The following is a 25,819-nucleotide window of genomic DNA, read 5'->3' as shown; positions in this document are numbered from 1 at the left end:
GGCCTCTTCCTTCAAACCCCTCATCTTGTATCTGAGGGCTGTAGCCAAGGCGTGCGCCCCACCGGCTGTGGGAAGCACAGGGACTTGAGCTGAGTCTTCTGACCCTGATGCAGTGCTCTGTCCTGTACGCCACCCCATTGCCCAGTCCCTACTCAGTTTAAGCATACCGCCTCTGTTCATTTGTTCATTCGATCACCCATTCATTCATTCAGTAACTGTTGCACAGCCTCTCCATCTCAGGCACGCTTCCGTGTTCAGGACTCCAGTGGTGACCGCCAGCAGACAGGTCCCTGCCTCCATGGCGCTCACACGTGCCCGTGTCCTCTTCCCTGAGGCCTCACCGTGCTGTTCCTGCCTCCTGTTCTCCCCGCTGGGATCCCTTGGGTCTTAGGACCACGTGGAGTGCTTATCGTGTGCCAGGCACTCTAGGCACTTGGTGGATGCTCTCCCTGAAAGCCCACGGGGCCTGCATGAGTTGTAGGTGGACAGGTGGTGGAGCTGAGGCCAAGGGGGTTGACTTAGTAACCTCGCTTCCCAGAGCCAACGAGGAGGCGTCTGTCTGACTCCAGAGTTGAGCCCAAATCTACTACCTAACCTGACCTTCCTTCCCTTGGCTAGGTAACTGTGTGCCCCTTGTACTGTGTTATACCCACTGGTTACTTTTATCTTATATTCACTGTTGTTTGATATTTAACAGACACCTGCCCCCCGCCACCCCGATAGAATAATGGCCCTCCAAAGATGGCCATGTCCTAGTCTCCTAAACCTGTTAATAAGTTACCTTCCAACACAAATGGCATTTGTAGGTGGGATTAAGTTAAGAATCTTGAAATGAGGTGATCATCCTGGATTATCTGGGTGGGCTCAGTGTCATCAGAAGAATCCTTACAAGAGGGCAGCAGGAGGGTCAGAGTCAGAGAAGAAGATGTGCCAGCAGAATCAGATGTTGGAGTCATGTGGCCACGAGCTGAGGAATGCAAGCAGTTTCTGGAAGCTGCGAGAGCCAAGGAGGTGTATTTTTCCAGAGGTTGCAGATGGAACACGGCCCTGCTGACACCTTGATTTTGGCAGAATGAAACTGATTTTTGACTTCTGACCTCCGGAACTGTGAGGTAATAAATGTGTGTTGTTTTAGGCCACCTGGTTTGTGGCAGTTTGTTACAGCAGCAGTAGGAAACCGATTCGCCCCATGTGTTGTTCTCCCAGAGACAGTGGAAGCATGTGGTCAGCTTGGTGTCCGTTGATAATATTTGGGGGTGGGTAATTCTTTGTTGTCACGCTGTCCTGTGTAGTGTAGCATATTTCGCAGTGTCCCTGGTCTCTACCTAGTGCCTGCCAGTAGCACAGCCCTCCAAGTCATGACAACCAAAAGTGTCTTCCGACATTGCCAAGTGTCCTCTGGGAGCCAGATGGTCTGATGGAGACTCGCTGAACTCCTTCTATCTACCTGGTTGCAATGATACATTTAGGAGCTGAATTTGTTTCGAGCAGATTGATGGTTACTAAGATGTTCCATAACAGGGGGTAAGACCACAGAGACCTGCTGTCTGTTTTTTCCATGAAGAACGGATGTTAAACATATTTATGTGAAAACCCCTGAATTTACTAACCATGCAAATGGTGATACGAGTACATGAAACTTTGGAAAAGTAGTATGAATGTATTCTTCAATTTGTAGAATATTCTCAATCAATGGGTAGATACTGAATGTCAAGTGTATACAAGTGCATATGCAGTGGAACAGAAGAAAATGAATCTTGGGACTTCCTTGGTGGCGCTGTGGTTAAGAAATTGCCTGCCACTGCAGGGGACACGGCTTCGAGCCCTGGTCCGGGAAGATCCCACATGCTGCGGAGAAGCTAAGCCTGTGCACCACAACTACCGAGCCTGTACTCTAGGGCCTGCGAGCCACAACTACTCCCACGTGGTGCAACTGCTGAAGTCCGCATGCCTAGAGCCCATACTCCGCAACAAGACAAGCCACCACAATGAGAAGCCCGTGCACCACAGCAAAGAGTAACCCCCGCTTGCCGGAACTAAAGAAAGCCCGCACACAGCAACGAAGACCCAACACAGCCGAAAAAAGAAAATGAATCTGCTAATACTTCAGTGTTCTGCAGTAACCCAGAGAGAGCTGGCCTGGCCTTCTGCGTGTGTGTGTCTGTGTGTGTGTGTGTCTGTGTCAGAGAGAGAGAGAGAGAGAGAGAGAGAGAGACAGGGATCAGGTTGCCTGGGATGCCCCCAAGAGACATCCCCATCCCTCTGTGGACAGAGGAGCCGCTGGTGAGAGGATGGCCTCTGCCTTTGCTCAGAAGCTGTAGAAAGACAGGGCAAGGGCATCCTGAAAGGTTGCTTGTGGAGCTGTGGAATCCTCAACATTTTCCATCTGGAGGGCCCTCTTTTTATTTCGTTAAAGCTCAAGGGGTTCAGGGAGGGAGAGGGAAAAAAGAAGGGAGCTGGCTGGGCCAACCCCTGGGGGACAAGCCCCACAGTTCAGTGGGTGGGACATCGAGCCAGGCAGAGGGCTCCTGTGTGCCAGCCTCAGTGCTGTCAGGAGATCGGGCACTGCCCCGGTGAGTGTGACATTTCCAGGCCACCTGGAGCTCGGGCAGGACACCAGAGAACCACTGCAGGAGGTGAGCTCCGTCCTGTGCAAAGGTGCCTGTCTGCAGTGTGGGGCAGCCCTCTAGTGTACGGGTCAGCTGGGTTTGTCCTGAAAATTACCGCGGTTTTTAAAAATTGAGATATGCTTCACATACCATAAAATGTGCCATTTTAAAGTGCCCTGCTTAGTGGTTTTTCGTGCACTCACAAGGTTGTGCACCCATCACCACTATCTAATTCCAGAACATTTTCATTGCCTCAAAAAGAAACCCTGTGCCCTTTAGCAATAACTCCCATCTCCCTCAGCTCCTGGCAACCAGGAATCTGTTCTCTGTCTCTATAGATTTGTCTGTTCTAGACATTTCATGTACTTGGAGTCGTGCAGTCTGTGGCCTTCTGCGTCTGGCTTATCTCACTCAGCATCATGTTTTCGAGATTTGTCCGAGTCGCAGAGTGGATCAGGGCTCCATTCCCTTTCGTTGCCAAATACTGTTCCCTGGTGGGGCTGCACCGCGTTTTGGAAGCCGTCCTGAAGCGCTCTCCCTGTCCAGGTGTGCTTGCAGAATCTAGGAAATAGCTATGTCTTTAATTCCACGATGTCAGAGAAAACTGACCATTCATAGGTTTAAAGTGTCAAGATAGGTCTGTGTGTTTATTCCTGTCTTACCCCTAGGTTCTTCATGACATTTTTTTCCCTTAAATTCCGTATATATGTGTTAGTATATGGTATTTGTCTTTCTCTTTCTGACTGACTTCACTCTGTATGACAGACTCTAGGTCCATCCACCTCATTACAAATAGCTCAATTTCGTTTCTTTTTATGGCTGAGTAATATTCCATTGTATATATGTGCCACATCTTCTTTATCCATTCATCCGATGATGGACACTTAGTTTGTTTCCATCTCCTGCCTATTGTAAACAGAGCTGCAATGAACATATTGGTACATGACTCTTTTTTTCTTTTTACATCTTTATTAGAGTATAATTGCTTTACAATGATGTGTTAGTTTCTGCTCTATAACAAAGTGAATCAGTTATACATATGTTCCCATATCTCTTCCCTGTCGCGTCTTCCTCCCTCCCACCCTCCCTATCCCACCCCTCCAGTCGGTCACAAAGCACCGAGCTGATCTTCCTGTGCTATGCGGCTGCTTCCCACTAGCTATCTACCTTACGTTTGGTAGTGTATATATGTCCATGCCTCTCTCTCGCTTTGTCACAGCTTACCCTTCCCACTCCCCATATCCTCAAGTCCATTCCCTAGTAGATCTGTGTCTTTATTCCTGTCTTACCCCTAGGTTCTTCATGACTTTTTTTTTCTTAAATTCCATATATATGTGTTAGCATACAGTATTTGTCTTTCTCTTCCTGACTTACTTCACTTTCTATGACAGACTCTAGGTCCATCCACCTCATTACAGATAATTCAATTTTGTTTCTTTTTATGGCTGAGTAATATTCCATTGTATATATGTGCCACATCTTCTTTATCTATTCATCTGATGATGGACACTTAGGGTGTTTCCATCTGTGGGCTATTGTAAATAGAGCTGCAATGAACATTTTGGTACATGACTCTTTGAATTATGGTTTTCTCAGGGTATATGCCCAGTAGTGGAATTGCTGGGTCATATGGTAGTTCTATTTGTAGTTTTTTAAGGAACCTCCATAGTGTTCTCCATAGTGGCTGTATCAATTCACATTCCAACCAGCAGTGCAACAGTGTTCCCTTTTCTCTGCACCCTCTCCAGCATTTATTGTTTCTAGATTTTTTCATGATATGGCCATTCTGACTGGTGTGAGATGATATCTCATCGTAGTTTTGATTTGCATTTCTCTAATGATTAATGATGTTGAGCATTCTTTCATGTGTTTGTTGGCAGTCTGTATATCTTCTCTGGAGAAATGTCTATTTAGGTCTTCTGCCCATTTTTGGATTGGGTTGTTTGTTGTTTTGTTATTGAGCAGCATGAGCTGCTTATAAATTTTGGAGATTAATCCTTTGTCAGTTGCTTCATTTGCAAATATTTTCTCCCATTCTGAGGGTTGTCTTTTGGTCTTGTTTATGGTTTCCTTTGCTGTGAAAAAGCTTTGAAGTTTCTTTAAGTCCCATTTGCTTATGTTTGTTTTTATTTCCATTTCTTTAGGAGGTGGGTCAAAAAGGATCTTGCTGTGATTTATGTCATAGAGTGTTCTGCCTACGTTTTCCTCTATGATGTTGATAGTTTCCAGCCTTACATTTAGGTCTTTAATCCATTTTGAGCTTATTTTTGTATATGGTGTTAGGGAGTGATCTAACCTCATACTTTTACATGTACCTGTGCAGTTTTCCCAGCACCACTTATTGAAGAGGCTGTCCTTTCTCCACTGTACATTCTTGCCTCCTTTATCAAAGATAAGGTGACCATATGTGCATGGGTTTGTCTCTGGGCTTTCTATCCTTTTCCATTGATCTATCTTTCTGATTTTTTGCCAGTACCACACTGTCTTGATTACTGTAGCTTTGTAGTATAGTCTGAAGTCAGGGAGCCTGATTGCTCCAGCTCCGTTTTTCTTTCTCAAGATTGCTTTGGCTATTCGGGGTCTTTGGTGTTTCCATACAAATTGTGAAATGTTTAGTTCTAGTTCTGTGAAAAATGCCAGTGGTAGTTTGATAGGGATTGCATTGAATCTGGAGATTGCTTTGGGTCGTAGAGTCATTTTCACAATGTTGATTCTTCCAATCCAAGAACATGGTATATCTCTCCATCTATTTGTATCATCTTTAATTTCTTTCATCAGTGTCTTATAATTTTCTGCATACAGGTCTTTTGTCTCCCTAGGTAGGTTTATTCCTAGGTATTTTATTCTTTTTGTTGCAATGATAAGTGGGAGTGTTTTCTTGATTTCACCTTCAGATTTTTCATCATTAGTGTATAGGAGTGCCTGAGATTTCTATGCATTAAATTTTGTATTCTGCTACTTTACCAAATTCATTGAGTAGCTCTAGTAGATTTCTGGTAGCATCTTTAGGATTCTCTGTGTATAGTATCATGTAATCTGCAAACAGTGACAGCTTTACTTCTTCTTTTCTGATTTGGATTCCTTTTATTTCCTTTTCTTCTCTGATTGCTGTGGCTAAAACTTCCAAAACTATGTTGAATAAGAATGGTGAGAGTGGGCAACCTTGTCTTGTTCCTGATGTTAGTGGAAATGCTTTGGGTTTTTCGCCGTTAAGGATGACGTTGACTGTGGGTTTGTCATATATGGCCTTTATTATGTTGAGGAAAGTTCCCTCTATGCCTACTTTCTGGTGGGTTTTTATCATAAATGGGTGTTGAATTTTGTCGAAGTTTTCTCTGCATCTATTGAGATGACCATATGGTTTTTCTCCTTCAGTTTGTTAATATGGTGTATCACGTTGATTGATTTGCTTATATTGAAGAGTCCTTGCATTCCTGGAATAAATCCCACTTGATCATGGTGTATGATCCTTTTAATGTGCTGTTGCATTCTCTTTGCTAGTATTTTGTTGAGGATTTTTGCATCTATGTTCATCAGTGATATTGGCCTGTAGTTTTCTTTCTTTGTGACATCTTTGTCTGCTTTTGGTATCAGGGTGATGGTGGCCTCATAGAATGAGATTGGGAGTGTTCCACCCTCTGCTATATTTTAGAAGAGTTTGAGAAGGATAGGTGTTAGCTCTTCTCTAAATGTTTGAAAGAATTCGCCTGTGAAGCCATCTGGTCCTGGGGGTTTGTTTGTTGGAAGATTTTTAATCACAGTTTCAATTTCAGTGCTTGTGATTGGCCTCTTCATATTTTCTGTTTCTTCCTGATTCAGTCTTGCCAGGTTGTGCATTTCTAAGAATTTGTCTGCTTCTTCCAGTTGTCCATTTTATTGGCATAGAGTTGCTTGTAGTAATCTCTCATGATCTTTTGTATTTCTGCAGTGTCAGTTGTTACTTCCCCTTTTTCATTTCTAATTCTATTTATTTGAGTCTTCTCCCTTTTTTTCTTGATGAGTCTGGCTAATGGTTTATCTATTTTGTTTCTCTTCTTAAAGAACCAGCTTTTAGTTTTATTGATCTTTGCTATCGTTTCCTTCATTTCTTTTTCATTTATTTCTGATCAGATCTTTATTATTTCTTTGCTTCTGCTAACTTTGGGGGTTTTTTTTGTTCTTCTTTCTCTAATTGCTTTAGGTGCATGGGTAGGTTGTTATTCGAGACGTTTCCTGTTTCTTAAGGTAGGATTGTATTGCTACAAACTTCCTTCTTAGAACTGCCCTTGCTGCATCCCATAGGTTTTGGGTCATCGTGTCTCCATTGTCATTTGTTTCTCGGTATTTTTTATTTCCTCATTGATTTCTTCAGTGATGACTTCGTTATTAAGTAGTGTATTGTTTAGCCTCCATGTGTTTGTATTTTTTAAAGATCTTTTCCTGTAATTGATATCTAGCCTCATAGCGTTGTGGTCGGAAAAGATGCTTGAGACAATTTCAATTCTCTTGCCATTCGATTTTTAACTGGCAGAATGGCAGTGTCACCAGGGCTAGTGTAAGGCACAGTAAGCCCTTTCTTAATGTAAGCTGATATCAAAAGTTCTGTTTCTTCTGTGGCTTCCCGCCTCGATAGGTATTGACTGATATTGGACAGGGGTTTATTTTGGTCTGTGGTAATTTTAATGGCTGCTGCAGATGTATTTTCCCTATGTCAGTACGATCAAGTGACCCCAATTCTTCAGGTACTAAGCCTGGCAGTTTCTTGTTCAGCATCACTCTCAGTCACAAACATTATATGATGAAGACATCTGAGTAATCTTTTAGGGCTAAAACCATTTCTCCCTTAACAGTAAAAGAAATATGAGCATCATAAGTTTCTAATAAATCTATACCTTTCAGGTTCATAGGGGTATATTCTACTAGGAAAAAGGAGTTCCTTTGTTTAAGTTCTCCTAGTTATAATTCTAAAGGTAATGATTTAAGCGTCCTAATATTTGCATTAGAAACCCCTACCATCTGTCCTGAGGTGTTAGAGAGAGAGCGCCTTTAATTTTCATAGGGTTCAAAATGTAAAAGGTAGCTCCTGTATCTATTACTGCTTTAATTGTTTTCTCCTCATATAATCATTTGGATTTCTGCCAGGGTGTTAGAGAGGAGAAGGTTCCCTCAGATCAGCCTTAGTCTTGTTTAACTTGAAATTACAGTCTGTATCTGGTTTCCCTTCTAGGTCTCTCTTTTCTTGTCTTGCAGTTTCCCCAGTAATGACCCAGTGTTGTTCAGTAAAAGCAAATTTCAGAATTTACCAGTCGCGGATTGAATAGGGTTGGGTTACCTTTAGACTGACGTTGATTATTTAATTGTTGCAACTGAATGTTCATAATTTTTATAGAGGCATCTTTTTCTTTTTAGTACTTTTGAAAAGTTGGTCAGCCAGCATGACAAGGGCATTTGTATGTGATACAGACAAATCATGTCTAAATGATTAACATGCCTAAATCGTGTCATTTAGAGCAGCCGATTCCTCATCCAGACCTTCTAAAAAGATGGAGTTAAGCAAAGAATCATCTTGGTGGTTAAACAATGATTCGGGTGTCATGCCGTAATATTGTTTAAAAGTTTCCTTGAACCTCTCATAGTGATCCAGGATTGATTCATCTCGTGTTTGTTTACGTTGCTGAATCTTTGACCAGTCGGCAGTTTTTGGAAAAAGCTCTGTGATAATTCTGAGTAATTTGTGAGCTAACTCCTTGCATTCACCTTGAGCCTGTGGGCTGTATAAATCAAAATTTGTTAAGGGGTCTCTCCATCCTGCTTTCTCTTATTCCTTTGTTTGACTTTTAGAAACTAATAGCTGTATTACTTGATATAAATCGGAAAACCTGAGCTCATAGGTTTGGACGATTAGCTCAAAATCCTTAGCAAATCCCAGTGGATCTTGACTACATTCGAGAAAGTCCTTAGCTAAACTAAGTTCTGCTCGGGTCCAGGATGTGTACGTAAGCTCAGAGTACAGTTCACCTCTTCCTGTAATAGGTTTCTCCTTCAAGGGAGCTATGAGTACTTCTGATTTTATGTCTTCCTTTCCCGGGGTAGGGGAAGCAGTAGGAGAATGGGTTGGTGGAAGAGAGAGAGAGCGCGTCTGGGTTAGGCAGTTTGGATAAAGGAGGATATAAAGAAGGAACGGAGTGAGAGACAAGGTTAACGCTAGTGGCTTTTAAAAATTCTAGTAGCATTTTGAGCAACCTTTTGTTGATTTTTTGCGAAGAAGTTACTTTATCATTTCCCCTTTTAGAAGCTTCTAAATACCAATTGAAATAAGCATTCCATTTCTGTTTGATCTTTTTCTAGCTGCATATGCAAAAAGAAATCCCCCGGTTTTCAAATGTCAAAACAGACCCAATTGGGCCATTTAAGGTTGAGATCTCTTAGTGTAATTGCCCTAATTCGGTTGGTCCTTGCAAGCGTGAGCTCCATACGTATTGCACGTGAATCTGGCTAGAGTGTTAGCGTGGAGGCTGGCTTTCTGACACTCCATGTTTCTCTGTTTGAGAGTATCTGTTTCCCATTTTAAAGTTGAATTTGTTGGGGATAAAATTTTCTAGTGAAATTGTGGGGTGGGCCAGTGTGCTGCTTGTGAGTCTAACTCCTCCGGGATTTTGCCCTAAAGTCGTTTTAGCTCCTTTTACGTGTCTTGGGTTTTCCCTCTGGTAGTGTAAAACCACCACAATGCTCAGAACTTATCCGTGCTCCCAGCAGAGCAAGCTTTCGTTAAAATGAGTGGGTTTCCGCATAGGGATGGTTGCACAGTACAAGGACTTGCCTCCACCACTGCTGCAAGTTAATTATAGAAAACCGGACATCTCAAGTGAATGAATGCAGCACTTTTCTACATAGGGGAAGATACAAGAGTCTGGGCTCACTGAAAGCATTCCTTTGATATGCACCTTAGCTATCTAGGGTCAGAATCATGTTCTTTCCCATCCTGAGTCCCCTCTGGGTGCACCATCGGGGGCGGCTGTAGTGGCTGAGGGCTTGATGGTGGGCTTCCTGTTTTTATCTTGAGTTCCCTCAGGGCTCAGCACTGGGGGCAGCTGTAGTGGCTGATGGCTGTTGTTCACTGATATGGCAGGTGGCATCCTTAGTCCACAGCTTCATAAGTATTTTTAAAAAGTTAGGTATTTCCTTTGAAGTCCTATTTGTTTATTATTTAGTTACATTTTGGTTTGTTTCTTTTGTTGTTTATTTGGGATCCAGTTAACAATCAAGTGTTCCATTTACTTAACATAATATAATTTCTTTTCTGATTTTTTTGAGAATACGTTATAGATATCATACCCTTTTCCAGTCAAATTCTTCAGTGTATTTTCCTAAAAACAATGATTCTGCCTCATTACCATAGTAATCAAAATCAGAAAATTAACTAATTAGTACTATTTTCAAATCTATAGACATATTTAAATTTAACCAATTGAAACACAAATATGGTTTAAAGAAAATGAAAAAAAATTTTGTCAAGGTTCCAATAAAGGTTTATGCTTTGCTTTTACCTCTCAAGTCCCTTTATCTTCATTATTCTGGAACATTTTTGTCTTTTATGACCTTAACATGTTTGACAAATTCAGGCCCATTATTTTGTGGGATGTCCCTCCATGTGGCTTTGTCTGATTTTTCCTCATTAGATTCAGGTTTGTGTTTTTGGCAGAAATATCTAGAAGTGACTTTGAGTCATATGTATACTATCAGGAGACACATGTTGTGAATTTGCTATACCGCTAAAGAAGTCAGCTTTATTTATGTTGTTAAAATGACGTCTGTCAGCGTTTCTCCACAATAAAATTAATATTTTTCCCTTGTAGTTAATAAGTGTCTTGGGGGGAGATCGTCCCCCTTAATTTTTAAAAGTAAATTTTTTGTTATAAGTTTGGAATCACAGCTTTGTTTTCCTGTCCTCTGTATCATAATCCAACACTGTCATTTATTTTGATGCTAGTTTTATGCTTTTAAAAGAAAACATGAAGTTGTGAGTTTCAGTCTTCGCTACAAATCCTGAAGCAGTCCTAGGAAACCATGTCCCTAGAGAGCAAACAGTTTATAGATCTAAAAATCAAAATATCGGTCAATTTTAGTCCTATTTGATTTATGTGAATGGATCCATAGTACAAGTGTCTGATTTTAAGTTTTTTTTACATTACTTTATTGTAAACTCCTAGATTTAATCATGCCATTCTCTTTTCACAGCCAGTTCTTTAGCCTAGGTCTGAGGTCCTCAACCTGATAATCATATGCCAAACAAAGTATATGGATTTTTTTCTTGGGGAGAGGATCCATAGGCTTCAGTATATCTTTAACGGATCATTATGGGAACTTTTTGCATAAATTGCCTTTATTTTCCACCCACATTAGTTTATTTTTCATTTCAGCCTCAGATTGATTCCCTTAAACATCTTCCCCTTAGGTCATCACTTTGCTTAGGATGCTGTATCTTTTTTCTGACTCATCAGTGCAAACCTAAGTACTTTATCCTAACTTGCAGACCTGCTATTAGCTAAATAGATCTAATAGGCTTTTTATGGCTTCCCCCAACCCCCTAGTCTTTTTGGTGCCACTTTAAACTTTTCTCCTGAATTTTTACATTTGCTTTGTGCCCACTCTATGCCATTTCAGACTGCGTTCTTTTTCCTTTTATGTCGCACATTACTCAGATTTTCTTCTTGATGATTTTCCCGTAGTAATTCATCCTGAATTCCGTGAGTATTTACATATTACAGTCAATACTACACTGTTGCATATTGTTTTCATGTTTCTTTGGAATTCTTCAGGTATTTAATGCGTGTAACTGATCTGCTCAATTGATGATACATTTATTGATAGCAGGGACAATATATAGTTTTCTTTAATTTTTGTAGATACCAGTACCTACTCTCCATATCTATTCTTTCCTCAAGTATTTATTGAACACCTGTTATGTACCACCGATTGCACATGCAACAGCACAGAAAAGAAACAGCCCTGCTTTCAAGAGCATGCATGCAAGAGACCAAATAAATCAGTAAAGTATAATACTGATTCTTTTGCGCTTTTAAAGCTTTATTAAGTTTTTTATTGTGGCAAATATATAACATAAAATTTACCTATTTAACCCTTTCAGGTGTATAATTTAGTGGCATTAAGTACGTTCATAATGTTGTACAGTCATTGCCATTACATTTCCAGAACTTTTCCGTCATCTCAAACTGAAACTCTGTACCCATTGAATAGTAACTCCCAGTTCTTCCCAAACCAGGTCTTAGTAAACACTGTTCCACTTTCTGTTTCTATGAGATTGCCTAGTTTGGCTACCTGCTATAAATGCGGTCATACAATATTTATCATTTTGTGTCTGAATTATTTCACTTAGCATATGTCTTCAGCGTTCATCCATGTTGGTTGCATCAGAATTTCCTTTCTTTTTAAGGCTGAACAATATTCCTCTGTACATATGTGACACATTTTGTTTATACATTCATCTGTCGATGTACACTTGAGTTGCATCCATCTTTTGGCTATGATGAATAATGTTGCTAGAAAATTGTTATACAAATATCTGTTTCAGTCCCGGCTTTCATTTCTTTTGGGTATATACCTAGAGATAAAAATGGGTCATCATATGGTAATTCAACAGTAAATGTTTTAAGAATCCATCATATTTTCTTCTACAGTGGCTGCACAATTTTGCATTCCTGTGAGCAGTGCACTTGAAGTTCCATTTTCTCCCAGTCTTTGCCAAAACTTGTTGTTTTCTGCTTCTGTCACAATAATTATCCTAATGGATGTAAAGTAGTATTCGTTGTGGATTTGCTTTTTATTTCCCTAGGGATTCATAGTGTGATCATATTTTCATGTAGCTTAATGGCTATTTGTATATCTTCTTTAAGTTCTTTGCCAGTTTTAAAATCAGATTTGTTTGTTTTTGACTCGTAGGAGTTCTTCAGATACTTTGGATATTAATTCTTTACTGGATACCTGATTTGGGTATATTTTCTCCCATTCAGTGGGTTGTCTTTGAGGTCTGTTGATTGTGCCCTTTTTACTTTTGTGGCCTGTGCTTTTGGTGTCATATCTAGAACATCATTGCCAAATTGTGGCAAGTTTTCCTCCTCTCTACTAAGATGGAAATTAATGGCTATAAACTCTTACCTTACAAAGGAAGAAATATCTCAAATCAACAAACCAAAACCTTACAACTTAAAGAACTAGAAAAGAGGAGCAAATAAATGACAACTAACACAAGGAAGGAAATAATGATTAAACCAGACATAAATAAAATAGAAATCAACCCTGCTGACAGCCCTCCTGACCTAGGACTTGAGTTCCATAATTGTGAAAAAATACTTTTCTGTTGTTTAATCTCCCTAGTCTGTGGTATTTTTTTAATAGATCTTTATTGGAGTATAATTGCTTTACATTGTTGTGTTAGCTTCTGCTGTATAACAAAGTGAATCAGCTATATGTGTGCATACATCCGCATATCCCCTCCCTCTTGCGTCTCCCTCCCACCCTTTCTACTCCACCCTTCTAGGTGGTCACAAAGCAGGGAGCTGATCTCCCTGTGCTATGCGACTGCTTCCCACTAGCTATCTGTTTTGCATTTGGTAGTGTATATATAAGTCCATGCCTCTCTCTCACTTTGTCCCAGCTTACCCTTCCCCCTCCCCATGTCCTCAAGTCCATCCTCTACGTCTGCGTCTTTATTCCTGTCCTGCCCCTAGGTTCTTCAGAGCCTTTTTTTTTAGATTCCATATATATGTGTTAGCATACGGGTATTTGTTTCTCTCTTTCTGACTTACTTTACTTTGTATGACAGACTCTAGGTCCATCCACCTCACTACAAGTAACTCAATTCGTTTCTTTTTATGGCTGAGGAATATTCCACTGTATATATGTGCCACGGGTGCTTTATCCATTCGTCTGTCAGTGGATACTTGGGCAGGGAATCCTTTACTCACAGGAGGGAGCAACAGGGGCTGGGGCCCGGGTGGCCACGTTTGCGAGGCCTGCAGCTCCTCTCCCCACACAGTTCTATCCATACTACTTTGTGCCTGACTTTTAGCTTTGTTTTTTTCTATACCTGTAATTTTTATGTCCTTATCATAAAATAACACAAGATATTATAACCACTTCCTTCAGTTTTGATTTAGAATTCATCTATTGATATATTTTTAAAATGTATTCATTTGTTGATAGAACAAGAATGAACACTTACTATGTAGCAGGCACTCTTCCAGCCACTGGAGGTAAGTCCCTGCCCTCCTAGGAGTATCATAACTTCTATTAAAATTTTGAAAATTTGTATACGAACATATATTATGGAAATTCAAATTCTGATTGTTCTTTGAACAAGGAAAGCCATCATTGATATGAGAGCTTCCTGCCAGCTTTCCGTGTCTGCATATCACCTTCTAACATAATTTTTTCCATGCCCACCCAGGGAGAAGATAACATTTTTCACGAGACCACGGGCTAACATACCCCTGCTGCCGGTTGATGCTGTTTGCTGGAGTATTTATCTGCCTATTTTATTTCTGCGAAGTTCTAAAATTGTCTAGCTAAAATTGTCTTTCAAATATGTGTGCAAAGTTATTAATATACAATTTTTTTTTCGAAAGTCTATAAATATGTATTTTTTGATAGTGACAGGAGCAGGGCTTGGCTTTTCCTTGTTGTTAAATTAACATCTCAAACAGGTTATTTTATAAAAGAGTAGCTGTTGTGTGAAGATTCGACAGTTTCCATGCTGTTTTCTTTGACTTGAAGGGTGGAAGACAGAAACTCAGGCAAATTCACTCTATTGTCATTTATTCATGGTTCTTTTCTTCCTCCTTGAAGGAGAATACTGACTTTAAGATGTATTTTAAGACTGAAACTTGGTTCTTCAGTATTTGCCATGTGGTAGAATGGATCTTTGGGGCCGGTTTTGTGTTCTGACATCGGAAATGCAAACACTATGTGCTGAACTCGTCACTCGTCCCGTTTCTCCTGTGTGCATTTATCATGTATAGTGTACACTTTCGCACCCTTTATGTTCTGTTAAGATGCCACCTTAGGGGCTCAGTCCTAAGTCAGTGCGGGGTGCGCTTTGCGGAGCTTGGTCTCCCGCGCGGGCTGGGCACCCATAGCCCCTGGTTTCCGTGCACCCTTCCGTGCCCACCCCGGGTCTGAGGCTGGTCACGGAGCCCCCGGCAGGCACACAGCCCACCCTCACCCGGCCTCGGCAGCCCCGCCTGCCTTTCCAGTCCGCCCCATCTGATCCTGACCGACAAGGAGGGCAGTGGTGGAGCTTCTGCTCTGCTGCTCTGCCCTGCAGGAAAGTGAAAACAGAAGAAGGAAGGTGTGTTTTCACTGAGTCACTGGATCCGCTGATGGATAGAGCAGTCACGACATGGACACGATAACCTTTGAAGGCGCTTTCTTGAGGAAGCCAGCTTCCGTGGGAACTACAGCTACCAGGCGAGTCACTCACAGGAGAGCATGTGCTTTCGCTCAGAAGGCCCCCCGCCCCATGCTGGAGTCTTGCCAACATTTCTTAAGAAATCTTAGAACTAGCTCATGAGGAAAAATATTTTTATTCAATAAAAGGGTACAACTATTCTTTGAATTGCCAAGTGATATAAATATTTTGCCTAATATATACTTACTATATTTAAAAGGCACTCTTCTTCATGAAGCTTTGGATGAGTAAACAAGATCAGTCACAAAATGTGAAAGAAAGAAAGACAGAAAGAACATACAACTCTTCCTGTAGCTTTCTTCTCCCTCTTTTCCGTTGAAAATATGGACAATAGAGTTTGTAAGTAGTACTAAGACTGAAAACTTTATGCTATTCACAGTTGTCATCTGTTGCTATGTGTTTCTAATCTTTGTTTTGATTTTTTTTTCCCTCGTCAATTTCTTAGTGTATGTACTGGCAGTGGAAGTAGAGACTCACAAAACATTCCTTAGTAGAATTAGCAGCCAAGCAGACAGCATGGGTACGCAAGTGAGGACAGTTAGGCCCTCTCTAACTTCCCTGAGCTATTTGAAACTTTAAAATCAAACAAAGAACTGTCTACCACGGGACTCTAGAGGATGCAAATGGCAAGTTATTTATATCTGAGGTACAGTCTCCATTCATGTGGGGAGGCTTGCAGAATGCATTTTCTCTGTGCTTCTTCTTAGCAGCTGTGCCAGCATAGAAATGCCCCAGACAGGTGCTTTTGAATAACACTGAATAACATACCCCTCTCCACCCTCTATCCCCAGCTCAAACAGATTTCCATTTGGAAGTGTTTCCCTGATAGAGAGCTGGGGGATTTTTGTTGTTTTAAATCCCATCTTAGCCAAATGCAGCTTCTATGGCCGTGCAGTGGCCTCTTACATTTGCCACTTCTCTGTTTTACTTCTCCATGCTCTGCCTTGCATGTGATTGCTTTTATAAGATCATAGTAAGGAAGTAAAATCGAGACCAATGAAGAAAAGTTCTGTGCTGCCTGTGGAGGACCCCTTTTTGAGTGTTCATTGTTCATGCTGGAAAAGACAAATGGTCTGTGTTAGAGGCTGTGGTGGAGCAGATGGTGGGCTTGATTTTGCAACTTCTGATCAATTAAGACTGTCAGGAGCATATCCCACATGAACGAAAAGTTAAGTCCTGTTGCCTTATGTTTATCTTTGTATATCCTTAAGTTTTGTGTCCCCATGATGAAGTGATATAAAATACTATATCTTCCTCAATTAAAATTTAGAACTCAGTCATTCGTATGTTTTTTCATGTATTCATTCCTTTATTAATAAAACATATTTACTGAACACCTGCTACTTACCTGGCACTATTGTAGGCCCTAGAATAAATTCCTGACGTCGTGGGAGCATCATAAACTGTATGACATAATATGTTTATATGTTTCCTTTGTCATTAAGAAAACTGCCCTATTTTATTGGCAGTCTTACTCAGAGTAGTCAGAGGTAGATTGCAAATGTTGATATCCCTTTTCAAGAAACTGTCAAAATGCTGCCACCAGCTTCTTTTAAAACAGAGCTACAAGTAAACTAATTTTTTCTTCCTATGATCACTGAGTTGTCAAACTTTGGTTGAAAACTCCTTAAATAAATATTCTTCTGTTGTGGGAATAAGTAATAATCAATATTCCTCTCTTTGCTTATGTCATCATTTCCTCCGATTTGTATTGTTTGAAAGTATTTCTTAAAATTAGAGTTCTTAAAACAGAATGGAAATATATTTTAAAATTCCTTTTAAGTTTTGGAGAACTATAAATGTATAAAAATAGTAAAATAAATCCCTATGGTCCTCTGACCAAATTTCAACATGGATCAGTCATGGCCAAATTTGTTTCTCTTACACTTCCATTCACTTCTCATATTTCGAAGCAAATCCCACACACAATATCATTTTGTCTGTAAATATTTCAGCTGCCATCCTATAGTAATCCAGGGTTTTCCAAAAGGCTCCTCATTAAATTAAACTCATGGTTGAAAAGCTTGTTAGGAATAAAAAACGACATTGATTTCACCTTTTCACTGATTTCTGTGTTAGGAAGAACCTTGGATGAAGACCAAAGTAACATATTTCTTATTTTAAATCAAACTATCATAGAGTTCTATTGACCTTACTTTATTTTATCTTACTTTATTATTTTTTAAATTTTATATATCCTGAATCTTTCATCCCTGTGAGATTTCCTTTGTCTCACTCTTGGGCTGCAGGCCAGAGGCCTGCAAGCCCTAGGCCTGCAAACCCTGCACTTGCCCAGCTTTAAGACCAAAGAAAGAGCCTGGGGTCAGCAAGGTAGACATCAGTGGTTTAATGGCTGGGGGCGGGGCTTACACATCTAAGCAAGGTCCTGGAGCAACACCCCATTATGTGCAGCTCACAGCAGGCAGGACTCCTGGGGTAGGGGGAAGGTTACCAGTTATAGGTGGAATTGACACCAGGTTGGCTCATTAGTTACCAGGGAAACTAGTAGAGGGGCACACCCTCACTGCCCCTTTGTTAAGCTATCCTGGTAAAGGTGTTCTGATCTAAAGCTACAGCAATCACTAGCTGGGGCAGGGGCAGGTATGTAGGACAAAGTCAATCATGTGAGTAGGGTGTAGGCGAAGCAGGCACTGGTCCAGCAGGGGATGTACAGAGAGCAAGAGGACAGCCATCTGGGGGATCTGATCATGCAGATGGGATAATAATTAGGTGGTGGTTTCAGTTGGCTTTGCTTTTACACTTTATATCGGTTTTCTTTGCTGTGTGAGATAGTACGCGAAGTGAGGAAGTTAACTGTGGGTACAAAGGGAATCCTGCACTTGGTAACTCATATGCTTGTACCGTTCAATACCCAGGTTGTCTCATCAAGGTGAACGACACAGTACTGATTGATTTAGGGACTGGCAAGATACCCAACTTTTATCAAATTGGACACAGGTAAGTATTTGTTTCCTTTCTTCCCTCCCAACCTTCTCTCTCTTTCTTCCTTTTTCCTGTTGCTCCTTCTATTTTACTTGTACCCTACCTTGATTAGATAGAACTGCAATGTGGAAGTCAGAGAGATAAGTGACGGTTGCTTCTGGCAGAGATGTTCTCCTTGAGTCCCATTCTCATCCCAGTCCACACATTTAGGACGAGAAGTTGCCAGACGGTCTCTTGAACTTGACGCTAAACAGTTGTGAGACTTCCCTTTGGGCTGCATCCATCAGCCCAGTCTCTGCTGGTTAGCTATATAAACTACAGTTGGCCACGAGAGGGAAACTTTGTGTTTCGACTCTGATGACTTTAGGTGAGTTCCTTGAGGTAAAGGGCTAAAGGTGTCCGAATAACCTTAACCTAGTGTTGATGAAATGTTTCTCTGCAGAGTTGTTTCCCCTCTCCACTCCTCAGATTCCTCTGACAGAGGTTCACATCCAGTGTTAGCTGGTATCTGATGTGCTAATGAAGTACAATATTTTCCCCAACTGGTTTTAACAAAAATACCACAAAATATAGAAAGACTGAAAAAATAGGACAAGGACAAATAACCGATGGCAGCTTATTTTCTGCCTACCTGCAAATGATTGTTAACATCTTGTTCTATTGCTTTTATATTCTTTCTTTCTTTTCCTGTGCCTGTGTTCCCTTCCCCACGTGGATCCAAGGACCAGCCAATGTTCTCACACACAGTTTTCTGTAGTGTCTCTTTGGGACTCTTTTAACCTGAGTTTGCCTCCCTGTTTTGAATTTTAAAGAGTACAGGCTTCCTGTCTAATTCAGTACTCCACAGTCTGGGATTGTTCAAGTATTATTTCACCATAAGGACTTTGCACCTGTGCTACCTGCACTCCTGATTATTTACTACTCACCTGGAAATTGTAGACCAGAATACTTCATTGGTGTCAAAGTTCTTTTCCTTAAGTGAAAACATTGCGAGTGGATATTAGTGTTGGGGGTCACGCTTATGACACCTAAACCTGTTGCTTGATTTCAACATGACAACAAAACAGATAACCAGACATGATGTGCCTCCCAGTGGCAGTGCACGATACCTTTCGTGAGGAATTCTTGTCAAAAAGGAGAACAGACTCAAACGTGGTTGAAAAGAGAGAGGAGAGCATAAATCGGAAGAGACTAAGAAACCTAGCAGTCCGATGCAGTTGCTTGCCTTTTAGAGAGGAGTACCAGAATATTTCAGGTTCAAATGATCTGTGGCTGGGCATTTGTTTCAGAATGACCCAGTGCAGGACTGCTTAGGTAAAGATGAATCAAGGCTGGCCGTGGGTTAGAAAATGTTGAAGCTGGGGGTGCGTACATGGGGACTCGTTATTCTTATTTTCTCAACTTTTGCAATCCTTTGAAAATAATTTTTGAAGTTGAATTGTATGTCCTATTTCCAATTAAAGTAAACGTTATTTATTAAATTAAATTTCCAGTTAAAATTTAACTTTACAGATTTTCCCCCCAACTTAACTTTGTTTTACATATATCTGTATCTCTTTCTCTTGTGATGAAACTCTTGGTATTAATTAAGTTACTTAGTTTTATAAACAGTACACATAAAATAACATGAAAATTGCAAAGCCAGTTTTCCTAGGGACAAGAAATCCACTGAGTGGAGACAAAGGTGTTTTTGTAGTTCTTTTTGACCCTGGAATTATATTCCTGGTATTACTAACGTGGTATTGGTAGATTACGAGCAGTGGCAGTGTTAGATTGTCATCCTCAATACCACACCCTGATATCTGATACCACTTGCAAGTTTGTGGGTGGGAGGGTTCCCCAAACCACACCCGGATTTAATAACACTTTAGAACAACTTGCAATACCCACTGAAGGCTGTTACGCTCACGGTTACAATTTATTATAGGGAAAGGATACCGATTAAAGTCAGCCAAGGGAAGAGGTGCAGTAGGGCAGGGTCTAGGAAAGCTACACACACAAACCTTCCAATTGTCTTCTCCCAGTGAAGTCATGGATATTGCTAAGTATTCCTGGCTGTGACGTGTGACAGCAGACATGAAGTTTGGTCAACCAGACAGACCCACCCAAGCCTTAGTGTCCAGAGTTTTTATTGGGGCTCAGCCATGTGGCTGACCACCCCTGTGGCTGATCCTAGCCTCTGGTCCCTTCAGTGGTAGAGCTAATACCCAATGGCCCCAAGTCCCTACCATATATCACACTGTTAGACTGTCAAGTGTAGCCGGAAGCCCCCAGGTCACCAGAAACACTGTTACCAGGCTGGATGTTCTAAGAGCTAAGAGGTCACCTCTTGGGGCTGAGGAAGGCAAAGACTAGAAGTCTCTTTACTACTCAGCATTTTCTCTATGCTTGGTTAACAGCGTGCTGTTGGATAGGCTTGTTTGCTTCTGTTTGCAGTATGAGGTTGTGTTCCGCTTTTTTTCCCCTGTTCATCCACATCCTTTGAATATGTAAGACCAATTTGATTGGATCAGAAGTGAAGAAAACAGTATGGAAAAGTATAATCAAAAAAGTTTCAGGACTTCTCTGATGGCACAGTGGTTAAAAATCTGCCTGCCGATGCAGGGTACACGGGTTTGATCCCTGGGCTGGGAAGATGCCACATGCCCTGGAGTAACTAAGCCCATGCGCCACAACTACTGAAGCCTGTGTGCTCTAGGGCCAATGTGTCATAACTTCTGAGCTGGTGTGCTGCAACTACTGAAGCCTGCGGGCCTAGAGCCCATGCTCCGCAACAAGAGAAGCCACTGCAACGAGAAGCCCGTGCACCACAATGAAGAGTAGCCCCCGCTCGCCACAACTAGAGAAAGCCTGTGCGCAGCAACAAAGATCCAATTAAATTTATTATTAATTTAATAAATTAAATTTATTTAATTTTAATAATAAAATAAAATTTTAAAATAGGTTTCATCTAAGGAAGTGGGTTCTTGATCCTGATCTGCCATTCTTTCAACCAAACTGTATTTCTAGTAATTTCTTTCATGATAGTAGAAACAAGTTCAAAGCTCATGCTTGACCCACTAGAAGGTTGGCATGGTGGAGACAGTCTTGGTGCTTAATTAAATATAGTGTTCAGGAATGTTGGGTGTGATATTCTTTATATGTCCTTTTATATTTGTCAGTTTTTGCAGTATCTACTTGAAGCTTGTTAGAACACACAAATTTAAAATACAGTATCTCCCTGGTAGTTCACCTCTTATAGCATCCTTTTGTTTAGCATTCATGCAGCATATCAGTTTCTTTCCAGATATTTGATATCTGTAGATCGTAGGTAAACCTGATAAACCTGACCTGTATTTTATTTTTTGATGCTGGCTTTTTGTGTGGCCCATTTAAGGTTTGAGATATATATTTATATGTGTGTGTATATATATATATATATATATACACACACACACACACATATATGTATCACTTTTTATGGTGCTTTCTGCTTGTCCTGCCTCTTCTGTGTACAGCTATTTCCCCCACTCCCTTTCCCTTTCATAGCTTTCCTGGATTGATTATTTTGTAATGTTCCAACTTTTTAAAAATTTTTTCATATTCCTCTTTTGGTATTGTGGTAAAATACACATAAAGCATATTTATTTTAACCATTTATAAATATACAGTTCAGTGGCATTAAATACAGTCACAGTGTTGTGTAACCATCAGCACTGTCTATAACCAAAACTTTTTTCTTTTTTACATCTTTATTGGAGTATAATTGCTTTACAGTGGTGTGTTAGTTTCTGCTTTATAACAAAGTGAATCAGTTATACATATACATATGTTCCCATATCTCTTTCCTCTTGCGTCTCCCTCCCTCACACCCTCCCTATCCCACCCCTCCAGGCGGTCACAAAGCACCGAGCTGATCTCCCCGTGCTATGCGGCTGCTTCCCACTAGCTATCTACCTTACGTTTGGTAGTGTATATATGTCCATGCCACTCTCTCACTTTGTCACAGCTTACACTTCCCCCTCCCCATATCCTCAAGTCCGTTCTCGAATAGGTCTGTGTCTTTATTCCTGTCGTACCCCTAGGTTGTTCACGACACTTTCTTTTCTTAAATTCCATATATATGTGTTAGCATACGGTATTTGTCTTTCTCTTTCTGACTTACTTCACTCTGTATGACAGACTCTAGGTCTATCCACCTCATTACTGATAGCTCAATTTCGTTTCTTTTTATGGCTGAGTAATATTCCATTGTATATATGTGCCACATCTTCTTTATGCATTCATCTGATGATGGACACTTAGCTTGTTTCCATGTCCTGGCTATTTTAAATAGAGCTGCAATGAACATTTTGGTACATGAGTCTTTTTGAATTATGGTTTTCTCAGGGTATATGCCCAGTAGTGGGATTGCTGGGTCATACGGTAGTTATGTTTCCTCAATGATTTTAAATGTTAGCCATTTCTGATACTGCTATTTAAAAGGTAACTGTAGAAATTGTAGCATACATATTGAAACCACCAAAGTTCAAAATTGTTTCTCCTCTTCTGGGAAAATAGGTCTTGAGAATACCACACCCCTCTCCTCTTTAACTTCTTGGAGCTTGAATGGTTTCTGGCCATGTTCTGGAAAATTAGGTTTTCCTTCCTCTCTCCTCTCTTTTCTGGGACTTGGATTTAGCCTGTGTTAGGTCTTTCCACATTAGTCAGGTTCATCCATACTTCTGTTTTTCACCTTTTTGTCTTTCCGTGGTGAGTTTAGAGCAACTTTTTCTCATCATCCACCATTTTTCTAATTTGCTCTTCAACTGAATGTAAATACATTCTTTAAACCCATTCTATTTGGTTTTTAATTTCAGCTACTGCATTTTTCATTCCTAAAAGTTCTTCTTGATTGTTTTTCAAATCTGCTTGGTCGCTTTGCCAAGATTGTCTTTTATCCTTGTAGATACTTTCAGTGAAGTTCCAAATTCTGAAGTCTGTTTGAGCCTGACTTCTGCGGGTGCTGGTTCTTTATCATGCTGTCTTAGTTCCATCTGTGCTGGACAGTGTATGCAAAATATAATTAGTAAGAATATTAAGAGGCCTAGGACAATGGCTTCCTTCTTAGATAATGTGCATTCTGATCTCTCTGGTCTCTGGGGTGTCTGTCAGCCTGAAATCCCCTTGATCAAGGCTTGAGATTCCCTGTGCTGACCAGGCAGTGTGAAATTCATTTGTTTTTAAGTTCTAAGGAAGATGGGATTGTTTTCAGCTCAGCTGTTTGTGAGGCTATGGCCCTTTGGGGCCCAGCTAGTTGTGGGCAGGGTCTCCTATTAGACTGAACTTTACCCTGAGACTTAACTTTGGGCTTTGATTTCTATTCCTGTTTCCTTAAGAGGTCATCAAAAAGAAAGCTGATAGGGCTTCCCTGGTGGCGCAGTGGTTGAGAGTCTGCCTGCCGATGCAGAGGATGCGGGTTCATGCCCCGGTCCGAGAGGGCCCCGCATGCCACGGAGCAGCTAGGCCTGTGGGCCATGGACACTGGGCCTGTGCATCCGGAGCCTGTGCTCCGCAGCGGGAGGGGCCACAGCAGTGAGAGGCCCGCGTGCCGCAAAAAAAGAAAGAAAAAGAAAAAAAAGAAAGCTGATAGCCTTTATGAAAGAAGGAAAAGTTAATTACCTTGCTCTGAGTTCTTTTTGCTCCTGGTTTTGAGTCTGGAATTTCCTTTCTGTCTTCTCACCCCTTAGGTCCTTTTAGGAGGATTGGTAAGGTTTTTTTGTTTTTTATTTTCTTTTTGGCCACACTGCTTGGCGGGATCTTAGTTCTTCCACCAGGGATTAAACCTGTGCCTATAGGTCCAGAAAGTGTGAAAGTGTTGGTTCTTAAGCACTAGACCACCAGGGACCTCCCTCATAAGAAATGTTTTCATACATTGCTTGTAGTTTTTTTCAAAAGCAGGAAGTTTGATCCAAAAAACCCTTGCCCACCATAACCAGAAATTGGAAGCTGGAGGATATTTTAACTGATGAGTCCCTGTGTACTCATTCTCTGTAGATGTGCTGTCCCTTTCATTCTCGTTGTGTTTGGTGTATGAGGAAGGACTTTGAGGTCAGAGGATGTACAGCAGTTCAAAGGGTGTTGGGTGCTCTAGTTTATTTAGCAAAACTAAAGAAGTTTGCAGGCCAAACTTTATACATGCAGACTGCTAGCAGGACCACTTTAGGTCTTGCTGAGGTAGACGCCCATGGTGGTATTGTGATCAGGATTAAGAATGGTCTCTACATACAGTCTGTTTTCCTGAGGGAATAGAGAGAAGAGCACACTGTGAAGTAAGAGTGTTGCCAGCCAGATCAGTAAACAAAGGATTTTGTGGCCCTCAAGCCATCAGCCACTGCAGCTGTCCCTGAAGGTGAACCCAGAAGGAACTCAAGATAAAAACAGGAAGCCCACCATCAAGCCCTCAGCCACTACAGCCGCCCCCAGTGGTGCACCCAGAGGGGACTCAGGATGGGAAAGAACATGATTCTGACCCTAGATAGCTAAGGTGCATATCAAACGAATGCTTTCAGTGAACCTAGGCTGTTGTATCTTCCCATACGTAGAAAAGTGCTAAATTCATTCACGAGAGATGTCTGGTTTTCTTTAATTAACTGTAATCTTTTGACATTCTAACTACCTGCTCTTTGTTACAAAACTCCTATACATCCAAAGTTTTCTGGGAAAGGTCAGAGAAAGAAAATCATTATCTTCCTCTGGTTTGGAGACACAAAACATGTAACATGGTCTTTTAATCAAGGATTCTTCGGACAGAGCCTGAAATTCATTTTCTTCAATCATAGATCTCAAGACTGAGTCCCCGGTGAATGTGTGACCCCACAATGGGAGATCTAATGGAGGTTTCTGGAGCAGTTGGCACATCTCTAGGAGACACATCTTGAATTTCAGAAGAAATATGTGCCATCTCAAATAAAATTTTCTTCAGCTACTTTTCTCACCTTGTTTTTCAACCCTGCGAGTTCACATGCTGCTTTGGCAGACCTACACAGATAAACCGTCTAGACCATCACAGTGGTTCTCAACCTGAGTAGCTGTGACACCACAAGATGACTGGTCTCCTAGCAATTAAAGTGTAACATTCAGCCAGTGTTTACTTCTCTATGAAATTTATCCAGGTAAAGTAAGATATGGGCTGCTTACTTAAACAGTAACTTAAAAAAATGAGATCTGCAAAATCTCATTCCTAAAGAGTCTTAAACACATCACATAAATAAATCCATTTCGTTTCTGAAATAAAAGTGATTTCTCTCCCTTCTACACACATACTCTTAGCGCCAGTAGTGTTCCCAAGCCACACTTCGGTCTGCTCGCCTGTGTGCAGTAAAGCCAATCTACTTACACCCGGTTGTGGTGAAGGTAAGTGTAGCCTTTATTGCAGGTGCCAAGCAAGGAGTCCAGGCAGCTAGTGCTCAAAAGGCCTGAACTCCCTGCAGGCTTTCAGGGAAAGGTTTTTAAAGACAGGGTGAAGGGGGTGGGTTGTGGGTTGCATGATCAGCTCGTGGACATTCTTCTGATTGGTTGGTGGTGAGGTCATTGTGAGTCAGCGTCATCAACCTTCTGGTTCCAACCAGTCTGCAGTCTATGTGCTTGTGGGCAGCATGAAGTTAACTTCTCCCACCTGGTGGGGGTTTCAGTATCTGCAAAACAGCTCAAAGGGCATGGCTCAGAATATGATCTATAGCCCTGGAGGAGGAACTAAAGGTCCTTCACTTTGTTTAATGGCTAAACTATTATTATTTCTGTTTTGCTTCACTGTTTGCCTCTCTTTCTGCGTATTCTGACT

The 25,819-nt window shown here is 41.1% G+C and overlaps 1 long non-coding RNA gene across 1 annotated transcript; it reads left to right on the top strand.

Moving 5' to 3' along the window:
* Positions 1-13,734: 13,734 nt before the first annotated feature.
* On the top strand, positions 13,735-25,476 carry LOC137217826 (uncharacterized). Its single transcript, XR_010940280.1, has 5 exons — positions 13,735-13,861; positions 14,056-15,074; positions 15,275-15,414; positions 17,952-18,033; positions 24,819-25,476. It is a non-coding gene; the product is annotated as an uncharacterized lncRNA (long non-coding RNA).
* The last annotated feature ends 343 nt before the right edge of the window (positions 25,477-25,819 follow it).

This window comes from Pseudorca crassidens, chromosome Y (genome assembly GCF_039906515.1).
Source record: "Pseudorca crassidens isolate mPseCra1 chromosome Y, mPseCra1.hap1, whole genome shotgun sequence".
Classification (NCBI taxonomy): Eukaryota; Metazoa; Chordata; class Mammalia; order Artiodactyla; family Delphinidae; genus Pseudorca; species Pseudorca crassidens.
This window is presented reverse-complemented; position numbering and strand designations above follow the sequence as displayed.